This window comes from Epinephelus lanceolatus, chromosome 11 (assembly GCF_041903045.1).
Source record: "Epinephelus lanceolatus isolate andai-2023 chromosome 11, ASM4190304v1, whole genome shotgun sequence".
In the NCBI taxonomy this organism is placed as follows: Eukaryota; Metazoa; Chordata; class Actinopteri; order Perciformes; family Serranidae; genus Epinephelus; species Epinephelus lanceolatus.
This window is the reverse complement of record NC_135744.1, coordinates 12,088,097-12,099,916: the sequence shown is the minus strand read 5'-3', so window position 1 is coordinate 12,099,916 and position 11,820 is coordinate 12,088,097.

The window sequence follows — 11,820 nt, the reverse complement described above, 5'->3', positions numbered from 1 at the left end:
CATTTCAGAAGGTCAAAAAACTGCAGAACTGTTGTGCAACATTCAAACCAGTTATTTCTCAAGCCTGTCATTATGTTTCCATTGCTATTTTTCTCTTCTGTCAACAAAAATATCTAGTAAGAGAAAGAAATCAATGGTTTCTTGGACACTTAAGTGCAACACACTGGAAACATCACACATACACACAAAGAGTCTTCAGCGCACAGTAGCTGAGATGTGCAGATCATCAGCGTGCTGTTTTTCTGGAGAGCTGATGTGTGTTGACGCCGTTGAAAGAATTCTTTACTTTAAGCTGCATTTGGTAACTTGAATGAAAAAAAATTGGTGCCATATTTGCTGAAACTGTATTCCCATATTCCAAAAGAAATACATTACACAGTAAGGCCCCAATCACACAGTAAGCATTTTAGCAGCTGGAGGCGGCATTTTGTAATTGTTTTTAATGAGAATGAAGCTTTTTGCTTGCTGTTTTTGTGTTGCTACGTGACTTGTTTTTCTACGCTCTGAGCTCCTGGTATTTTTGCCAGGAGCGTTCTGACCTTCTCGAGTTAAAAAAAAACTTTAGCTCAGGGTGGAAAAGCGCCCCAGGTCATTTCTTTTTTTCCGATTGTCCAATCAGATGATTTGAGAGGCGGGCCTTCTGTGGTGGTCACGACAACAAGTTTACAGTTGGTAAATCTCAACAGAAAACAGCAGGTGTGGAAGCAGATAAGTGCAGTACTTGAAACGTCCATCATGTAGGAGAAGCTCCTGGACCAACTGGTGGTACTCACCATGATCCAGCCTCTTTTTTAGGGTCTCATGTACCCACACAGATCTCTGTTTATCTGCTGACAGCCTCTCACCCTCAACCAACATGTCACCAACTACACACAGATTACTTAACGGTAGATTGATTACACAGGAAGGTCAGTGTAAGGGCGCAATGGGCTGGCAACAATAAAATGGTGCAGCAAGAGTTTTTTCTTCTGTTTTTTTTTTTGTTTGTTTTTTTTTTACTAATGGCATTCAATTAAGGAAAAAAAGCAGCGCGGTACGCCTCACGTTTTGGAACCTGCAAAATGCTTTCTGTGTGATCAGGACCTTAGTCTGAAAAAAATCTTGCTCCTCCTCCTCTTCCTACTGCCTCTAGTGGCATTTGCTACAATAAGAATGCAACACCAAAAAACAACCAATCAGAGATGAGGAGTCTTTAACACAACTGTCCATCATGTCAACCACTGCTGGTGAACTACAGTCAAACTGTTAAACTAGTCAGTGCTGATCAAATGTTACTGCATTGCATCACCTCCAATGTATTCAGAAACAAGTTTGTGAGCCAGTCACCATGTTGGATACAGTCATGCACTGCCCATCAGCTGGAGCAAACGCTCCTTTTACAGCTAAACAGTCACCAAAATATGTTTCTGAGAAATCAACCCGTTCTCATCCCAAGTCGTGAAATACTGCTGCTTTGTCAGTGGGCTTTGACTTCTACATGTGATGTGGACTTTATCATCCTGCGTCTGTTGTTGATGCTCCGGGATGAATCTATGCTTGTTACATGTATTGTTTCTTTTCAAATATACACTTCCATTTTTACAGGAAATGTACAGTTTTTGCTCATTAGATACATGCAGTCTTTTTAAAAATAAACACAACATCAGTAAAACACCTCGTGTTTACATTTATTTGCTTGCGCAACAAAAGCACTTGGTTAGGTTTGGAAAAAACACATCAAAGTTTGGCTCAACATTTACACAGGAAGCAAACGCCAGGCTCCTGGTGAAAGTCCAGGGTTTGTTGGACCCATTCACCTCCCTCCCTCCCTTCTCTTCCCCTGTAGGGATTTTCCAGCCCCTAATATTACGCTGTTAGTGGTGGCGTTTCAATCAAAATTTACACCGCCTGGCAGCGAACCAGCTTTTGGAGAATAGTCTACCAAAAACAGTATAAGTAGTTCTTGTATAGGTAATTGTATGTAGTTCTCGGCTCCCAGCTCCTGGCTTGGACCTAGAAAAGATTTCTATCGAATGCCGTTTAGGCATCGTCTCTCCATTTAAGGTATGTATAGGTAGTATAAAGTATATTATCATCTTCTTCTTCTTGGAAAGAAGTCCCTATACGGCAGGTGCGAGGGGTGGTGGAGCGGTTCAACAAACCCTGGACTTTCATCCGTGAGCCCACTGTTTGCTTCCTGTGTTACTGCAATACATCCACGGAGCCCGGCAGGAGACAGGCAGCATTATGGAGGGAACATGGGCAATTATTGTGATGGTGTCAAGGTCACTGTTAAACTCACTGTTTCATGCTAACGTACAGTTTCGCTGTGTCAAGATTTCCCATAACCCCCCTCTGATCAGGAACCGTCTCCTTGTACAAAAACAGTAGCAGCTGGAAACAAATCTTAAATTTGGAAATATTTCAGTCTCAAAATATCATCAACTTTCAGGCTATAAAGTAATATCACCGACCTGACCTGCAACAGTACCAAGTAAGGTTAAAACCTTTTCACATGGCATCATTGAAATCTTGAAATATCTCAGTATGTGTGTGTGTGTGTGTGTGTGTGTGTGTGTGTGTGTGTGTGTGTGTTGGAGACAGGGTGATGCTTTGACTGGGACAGTCTGCAACAGTCCGGATCAGGTAACATCAGAGGACAGCCCAAGGTCACTGTCGACGCAGCACCCCGAAACTGTAGAGCACCCCCCGCCTGTCGTCTATGGTTACCCACAGGGCCAAAAGCTCATGGTGTTAAAGAGTGTATTCATGAAGTCTGTTTCTTCTTCTTTAAATTTAAATGCCTAAAGTTTAAGATGGCACACCTTGCCTGCACACAGTGCACAAGTTAAAAATGACAGATTAAATGTTGTGCTCATTAGTCTATTCTCTCTCTCCTTACACAAATACTTGAGTCTGTAAACATCACGCAGTGAAGCACACAGAAAGCTCATATTGTGATGTTGTTAGAGGTCGGAGGCCCCGGCATCCTGAGCTGCACATGCAGACAGGATGGGCCCCATAACTCTGGCTTCGCCTCCGCCCGTCTCCGCTGCTGCCGACTGGCCCTCGTTATTTATTGCTCTGTAATTTCTGCAGACTAATTGATTTGGCTCGGCTTTCAGGCTGCAGGGAGACAGGAAGTCAGGCAACCAAGAGGTTAAGAGGGAGGAAAGTGTGTGTGTGTATGTGTGTGTGTGTGCGTGTGTGTGTGTGTCAGTGAGAGGAGAAGAGAGAAAGAAAAGTGTGTGTTACATAAGTATGAGTGTGTTTAAGTGTGTGTGTGACTGTTTGTGAACAGATTATCAGAATTATCACCAGAGTGTAACTTTAAGTGTTAAAAGTAAAAGTTACATAAAATGGAAAAACATTAAAATACCTTGACTTTGTAATTATATACCATACTCAAGTAAATGTACTTAGTTACAGTCCACCTCTGCTGCTTATTGATATCAGTACTTATCTGCAGTGTAACTGTTGGGCCCGGGCGTCCGAGGCTTCAGCCCTCAGTGTTTTATGAATGTTTTACGTATTTTGAAGGGCTGCGATCACATGACCAATGTTGGCAGTAACCAAGGAAGCAGTCTCAAGCACTTGTAAGGAGGCAGGTTGGGGTGGTGGATGGGTCACAAAACTTTTGCCAGTGACTTTCCCCTGGAGACGCATGTTCGGCGCAATGTGAACTTTTAGTCATTTTAAGCATCATGTTTCTTTTCCTAAATCTAACCTCTGTAACTTTACGTTAAGGATGTAACATCATTTGTGGACGTAAATAGGATGTCAAATGGACTGTTCTGTGAGAACATGTTGAATGGAAACACTCAAGTGCAGGCACTTCAAACTTTACAGGGTCTAAGGGAGGTGGCAGAGTAAAGTCCACTTAATGTCTGATACACCTGAACTGGACATTTGCATTCTCACATCCATCTCCTCTGAGTAACGTCTAGATAATTTCAGGTTTGCAGTGCATGTATGAGAGGGGCTAATTGTTCTCCATCTATCTTCATCATTCTGAAACCAAAACACAACAAATGCTGAGGATGACTACGTTTCACTCCTGCCACCAAAAATAGGCAAAAATGACCTGACGTTATGATTCATTAGTTACACAGGGAGAGTAGGAACTGGCCGTGTACATCATTAGAGAAGTGATGGAAATTTTGCGGCATTAATTTGCCAATCCCGTCAGTGAGACTGAGAGGACATGAAAAACTTGAAGGTATTTTGAAAACATAAAAGATTTGGGACTTTTGAGAAAACATTTGGAGCTGGAGCCCCAGAAGATCTGAGCTCGAACACGTTTCAGTCTGCAAACTGATTTTTATCATGTTAGGAAATCAAACGAAAACAACAGCTATCTGGATTTTAGTAAAACACATTGAAAACAACCCCAAAGTGCCACAGTCTGCTTCTCAAAACGGTCAGCAGGAATGTAAATGAAATATTAAGTATATGTAATTAGTAGTAAATGGGGTGAAACATACAAAGACACAAGTGTGTTCCTTGAAGCCAAACTAAGCATCATTTTAGCTCAGCAGTTTAGTCAGCATTAGATTTCTACAGTTTATGGCTCCATGCTAAGTGGTTTCAGGTCACAAAATGAGGGTTCAATTAAATTATCCCCCAGACAACATTCAGTAAAGGTCAGCAGCTCGCTGACACCGGCCTGCTCAATGTGAAAAAGCATCAATGAACTGCTGTCCAGCTGTTCTGTCAACAGAAGGCTGTCACAGGACACTGTCACACCCTGCAGCCACAACTGTCCCTCAGGACTCATTTTAGACACTCGATGGACAGCAGGTGGAAGAGGACTGGACTCCACAGACTCTACTGCAACACAAAACCACCTGAACCTCCACCTGATGTAGTATGTTGTTATAAAGGTCTGATTTATATACACTATGTACACAGGCATGCAGAACTGTGACATGATAAAACAAACAAGATATAATGTCTTTATTAGATTTAGAGGGTTTTTGGTAGGTGGATGTGTTTTTTTAATTTGGACTGAGTTAGGCTAGCTATTTCCCCCATTTCCAGTCATTATGCTAAGCTAACAATCTACCCGCTCCAGCTACATATTTAATGGACTGATATGAGAGTGACAGCAATCTACTCATCTAACTCTCTGCAAGGAAGCAAATGGGCATATTCCCCAGAATGTTGAAATGTGTCTTTAAATGTTCTGTTTTTTAGTTTCAGTTTTGCATCACTCTGCAAATCTCCCGCTGGATGAACGTGTTTACCTTTGAGCTGTTGCGGGGCTTAAATTGGATTTGAGGAAAATACTTTATGTCTCCCAAGAGCTTTGACATATTTCCTAATGAGAGAAGTTGCTGATGCTGTGTTGTCAAGTGTCGGCGAAGAGGTCACACAAACATTTGTAAAACTGTCAGTCTCAGCATCTGTTGCATGCGTGTGTCGTGTTACAGATTTCGAGACGACATGCATGAAGAAAAAGTGAGGCTGTGTAAGAGAGAGCAAAGAAATCATTCTGGGGGAAAGAGAAAAAATAAGTTTGTGTCTCTGAGAGGGAGTCTGAGGAGGCAGAAGAATGTGTGAATAATCTAATCCAACCCAAAACTACACGGCTGCCTCTTTTTAATGGGGAAAGATTTCTGGATCTGAAGCCAGACACGCTGGTGCTGGCTGAACTTCTCCAGCAGTCAGGCCAACATCTCTTTAGGTGGAAAAATAAAGGATTTAATAGCATAAGTGAAAACTGCTCAGCTAAGTGGTGTATTTTGTGAATGAAAGCTCCGACTGTGGAGCCTCTAAACTACTGCAGAGGTTAGGAGATATCAAGATATTTTCTTCTTCATGGGAAATAACATGATTTTATTCTGATGGGCCTGAACCTCTTTAGGCTCACAAGATTCCTTCCTCTCTGTGTATGCTTCCAGACAAACCAGTAGGGGTTACTGGTGGCGTAACAAGGACATGATCCCTTATTGGCTTCCCACTCACTACAGCCCTGTTTCTACTGAGCAGCATGGTTCAGTTCAGTTCATTCGGTTCGCTTTTTTTTCTGTTTCCACAGTGAAAAGTTGTGGATGGTACCAACAGAACCGTTCCTTACCGTCCCCATGTTCAGTCCCCCCTCTGTTGGGGTACCTATCACACAGATCTGGTACTAAAAGGTGGAGCTGTGAACACTGCAGTCTGATTGGTCAGTAGAGGACGGTCACTCTGCTCAGGGCTGAGTTATGTCTGGTTTTGAGGCTCATGTAACCACTGTTCATACTGTGGAGAGTTTTATTAGTAAACTGTAACTATAAAATGAAAGGATGTTTTGCTGCCTCTCACAGCAGCTGGAGTCTGAGAAAAAATAACTTCATTCACTGGGCCGACTGCCGGCAACTTTTAAGGTGGAACGTTAACGTGTTATGTTACTCAATGCATGAGTTGATGGCGTGACTCCATCAGCAGATTCAGCACACCTTAAATTCAATATGACAACTTTGACCATCACTTTAGTTTTTATTCTCTCTCTTGGATGACAGACACTTTTAGTAAGTGTCTAAAAATATATATTAGTTTCGACTGGATTATGTGAACTGCAAATATTCTAATCCTCACTCAGAGAAAAAAAGCATTGCACAGTGTCATTCCTGTGGGCTGCAGCAACACTAATCCCCTGAGCTTGCCTGAGAAGGACTAAATGCACAAAGCTGCTATTTTTAAATATCCCACAGAGAGAGACTCTCACTGCAACCTGTTCTATTTTGTTCTGAAAATCTCGGCGTGCAGCCTCGTTCTGTGGACGATAAACCAGGTGCAGACTTCCATCTGTGTCACCGCTGATGAGGAAATACAGCGAGTGCTGGACGGAGCAGTGAGTGACAACAACCCCGCCCACATTTAAGAGGACTGTCTGTGGTGGAAACACTAAACAGACCGAGGGTCTAGGTACCATGTCTGAAGGGTTACTGTTGGTTACAGAGGTACTGTACTGAAAGTGGAACATGATTATTCATTTAGATTTTTAACCATTTTCTGTAATCAATCAACTGAAATTAGTCATTTATCATTATCATTATTTTGACAGCCTTATCTCTAAATTATTTAAACTATGTATGTTATTTAGTTTTTGAAATATGCTCATTTTAATGGGCAAAGTGCAAAGGCATTGTGACAGATCCATTAATCTGGCACCACTGCAACGTAGCGACATCTGTACAACTGTACATGTTGACATGGAAGAAAAAAGGTTGAGCTTCTGCTGAAAAATGAATGAATGTTCTTGCTGTCATTGTTTTTAGTTTTGATTAAAATATACAGGATTATGCAAACAACTAATTTCGCAGCCATTGAGGGGAAATTCACAGTAAAATTCTTATACACTTTCATCACACGTAAGGTAAGGTAACATGAGGTCATGACATGATGAAGGTGAAGACAGAAGCCTTAGCTCTCTGCTGCAAGAAGAATAAATGCTCGAGCTATTAGGGTTCATATTTTAGATCCAATTAAACAGGATCATGCAAACTATGATCTCCCCTGGCTGTCTGTGGGATTCCTGTTTTTAAAGGGTTATGAAACCATTTCAAAAACTGGATAAACCAAAGTAATGTTCGGCTGACAGCCATGTGTAATGTGGTGGCAGAGACAGCAATGACAGAGAGAAAGAGAGCAGCGATGCCATTTTTTCGAAGGTGTGAAAGAAAAACAGACAGCAGATGTCATCCAGACAGGGGGTCTGTCTCATCCCTCCCCATCCAGATGACTTATTGCCTCTCACTGTGTCTGTCTGTCTCTCCTCTCTCATGCTGACTGTGACTGCTCAACGTTTTGGATCACATGGAGGTTTTTGGTGTTTTTGTTCAGTTTTGACAAAAAACGTCCACGAAACAAAGATGTGTTTAGAGGTCAGATAGCAGCTGGGCCATGTCCAAATCCAGTTTCATCAGTTTGGTGGGATCCCGGTGAATTGCAGCAGATCTGTCCGTACCAAGGTTAAAATGAATTCTACCTTAGTTTGTGAGTTTTGTTTAAGACAGTTTAAATAAAGCACAAATGCACCCTCAACCGTTAATCTAGGAGCAGACTGAACAGCGTACCCAACATGTACTTTGGTTTTCAATAATTAAGTTGGTTTGTCAAGAAAAGTGGACCAGGTGGAATCAGAAGCAGAGACTTGAGGCAACAGGAGCTCAGAGAAATAACTATATATTCAATGTTTGTGCAAGTGATGTGAGACAGATCATAACAGAACAGTAAGAAGGATCCAAAGACTGAACTGAAAACCAGGGTCCAGTTGTATGAAAAATCCCATGTTCTGCTGTCCAGGATCAATTCATCCATCTTATTTTTGTGCTTATTTTTCATAGCAACATTGGATTGGATCACCATGATCCAGACACAAACTTTTCAGGATTACCAAATCTGGATAATCAGTGCTCTTAATGGAACTACACATCACATTGTAGGCTGCTATAGCCAGTGTGGGGTCGGTGTAAGGGCTCATTTATGCTCAATGTTAAATACGGATCCGGATACGGACGGAGCCTTCTGTCCGTGCTCCGCGTTCATTTCGTCCATATTTCTGCACATTGCCATAAAGCTTACGGATACGGGCCAAACGGAGCAGTACCACCGGGAACCGTGGGGGCAGTGTTGCTGTCACTACCCGATACGTAGCTCTAGTGAGACATAAAGAAGAAATAACAATTCAATTTCTCTCATCGGCAGTACTAGAGAAAAGAATTCTCCACCCTCCAGTCGCAATGTATTTAACGGCCTCACCGACCACCGCCTCCTACAACGCTGCCCCTGTTTTTGTCTTTTATGCAAGAGGTACATCATCAATATCTCCTCCACAGTCGCCATGTTTGTTTTTGAGTTTGTTGTTGTCATAAACTTTTGACACTGGGCTGCCTCCTGGTGGATATATTGGTAACATCCATGCCAACGTAAAGGGCACATGGAAGTATGTGGGCAGTGATGGTAACATTGTTTGAAACGGACGTATACATTTTCGTACGTAAAGGGAGCATAAATGAGCCCTTAGGGTTTAATTTGAAGAGCCAGAGAGCACCATGGGGGATGCAGCTGTTAGCAACTACTTTAATATAAAGTGATGAATAAAAGGTAAAATTAAAGTAATTATCTCAAAGACCGGTAACTGAGCCTTTGGCCCACTGAATTTGCAGTGTTAGGAACTGGACGTCTAACTCCCGGTTTAGACGACAGGATACCAGCCCAATTATAGCCCGATACAGTCGTCACACGGGCCCTGATCATGAACGACAATGAGTGTCGTGCGCGATAATCAATTGTTTTATCCTATGTAGTGTGCCAAGTAGAGGAAAACTAGCACTGCATCTGGGATACCTCACAACGTCCACGACTTCTCTCGTCACAGCCATCACTTTGACCAATAGGAACACAGAGCGAGCTGCTGCCGTGGAAACTGTAGGACAACAACAGCCCAGCCTTTTAGATATTTCCAGTAGGGACGTTAGCACACAGAGTGAAAAGGAAACAGTAGAGGCACTTTATCAACCCGCTGAGTACTGCCATTAGCATCATGCTAGCAAACAATGTTCTTTCTTCACAATGGAGGATATAAAGGAATAAAATTCACAGATAGTGTCTGGGCCTTCACTCAGCACAGCTGCAGAGGCTATCAGCTTCATTTCAAACAGACTACATTAGAAACAGGACATCATTTATTATTCTCTCTGTATTTTTAGATTTTTATTCTTAATCTACTCCTGTTTGTCCTGTTAAATTTAACGCATTGCGCCGTCATTTCAAACTCCACACTTCCTGTATCTGTTTCAAATTAAAAGCCCTTTATAACTTCAGTTGAGAGAATCCCTTCATTTTCTGAAAAGGCTTTTATTGTGAAACATTTGCAGGAACTTGTTGTGGAGGATCCTTTGATCTCACAGTTTGTATGCGGTACTTCGATTGTGGCTCCTCCCATCTTGCGACACGTTTTACATTACTACAATACCAGTTCGGCTGGGACACGAACAGCCACAGTGACTGAAATTTTATGAATTCATAATCGTCTATTCTGACATAGTGAAAAAATGTCACGTAGTCTGAAATGAATGTAAATACATTCACCAGCCTGGTTTTAAGACTTAGTCTGCCAACATACACACTGCAATTGCTGCTCATCACCATAGGTTCCACCAAAGAGGACGAAAGATATATCTTTGTTATTGTAACTTCATATCATTTCTGTTAAATATTGACAGCTATTTAGGGAATTAATTTATGGGGATAAAATTCCTTTTTTTTTTTTTTTTTTTTTTAATTTTATCTCACTGAAAGACTTCATGGGTCTAATGTCTATCTACTTTATCACTGTAACGGTTCAACAAATCATGTGCAAAATATAAATAGGTGTATATATATTTGACCAGTTTGAAAATGTTTCATTACATTTTGTTCATAAAATCTAGCCCTCTACTGGGAACAGAAGAATCCGGATTTTTCCGATCAAAGGTATCCCAGTCCTACCAACATGTTTTGTACAGCACAAACTGAGGGTTTGATCCAGATCCAAACCAAGACTGGATAACATGATCTTATCCGATTTCAGAATCCTTTTTCATGATCTGATCCAATCTGATATCTGAAATCCGATCAGATTACTTCTGAACAACTGGGCCCAGGGTTTCATAAAAAGAAAGAGCTTAGGGGAGAGACTAAGCTGCGGGTGAAGAGCTGGGTGAAGAAGCTCAGGTGAGAGAAATGAGGTGATTAGACTAGAGCTGACTGACTGGAAAATCTCTGGGAGCAAGGAAGGAGTAACGAGGCTGATACAGGGCAGGTGTGTGAGGTGCACAGGAGGAAAAGGCATCATGGGAACACAGCAAACAGAAAACCTCTTGATAATAAAGAGGCCGTTTACACTTGGCCGGCTATTTTCATAAACGGACATTTCACCGTCTCCGTTTTCAAAAAGATCTTCGTTTACACTTACCTGTGTATATATACACAAGAGCATGCCAAACCTGTAGGTGGCAGTGTAACGAGAAGCTCAAGCCTTCCATGTATCCATTGTCACCATAGCAACATAGGTCGCACTTTTGACACAGGCGCAAGTTCTGGCGCATACTGTGACGTCGACTGCCTATAACTCCGTTTATCTCCGTTTATCTCAGTTTACATGCAAACACGCAACCGGAGTTTTCCAAAATCTCCACTCTGGCCGGAGTTTTTAGAAAGACTCGTTTTCAGGGGAGAAATCTCCGTTTGCGTGTAAACGAAGGGCACAAACGAAGGAAGATGTCTCCGTTTATCAAAATCACCGTGTACGTGTAAACGGCCTCAAAGTAACCGGGGTGAAAACAAAGAGACTAGCTGATATAATCAGCTTAAGTGATTGTAGAGTCTTTTAAAGACAAAACTCCATCCAGTCGACACAAACAGAGTGAAGGCATGAGAACACACAGCAGTGTCACACAGCTGTTTCACCATTTAAAAGTTGCTCTGTCTTAATCTCAGTGTGAAGTGTTGTAGGAGCTTTAAAGGTATTAAGTTTAATTGCACAAATGCAGAGTAATAATAAATTGGTTGATTCACACATGGCTCTTTGGTATGCTGAACCCTTGCGACGCCCTCGCTCAGCGGTTATTTAGGAACTCTTTCTTCATGTCTGTTAGTGCTCCAGCGACCACATCACAGGTCAATCCACACATGGCAGAGAGGTTTCAGAGCTGAAGCCATGTGTGAGCTGCAGTAATTGGTGGTGGGTGGTAATTGTCCAGGCGTCACCAAGCGGGTGTGTTTGTATGTATATAGGATGTGTGTGTGTGTGTACTGTGTCTCCACAGTGTCTCGAGGCCTCTGGTCTCTCTAAGCTGCTGACAGTTCCCCATT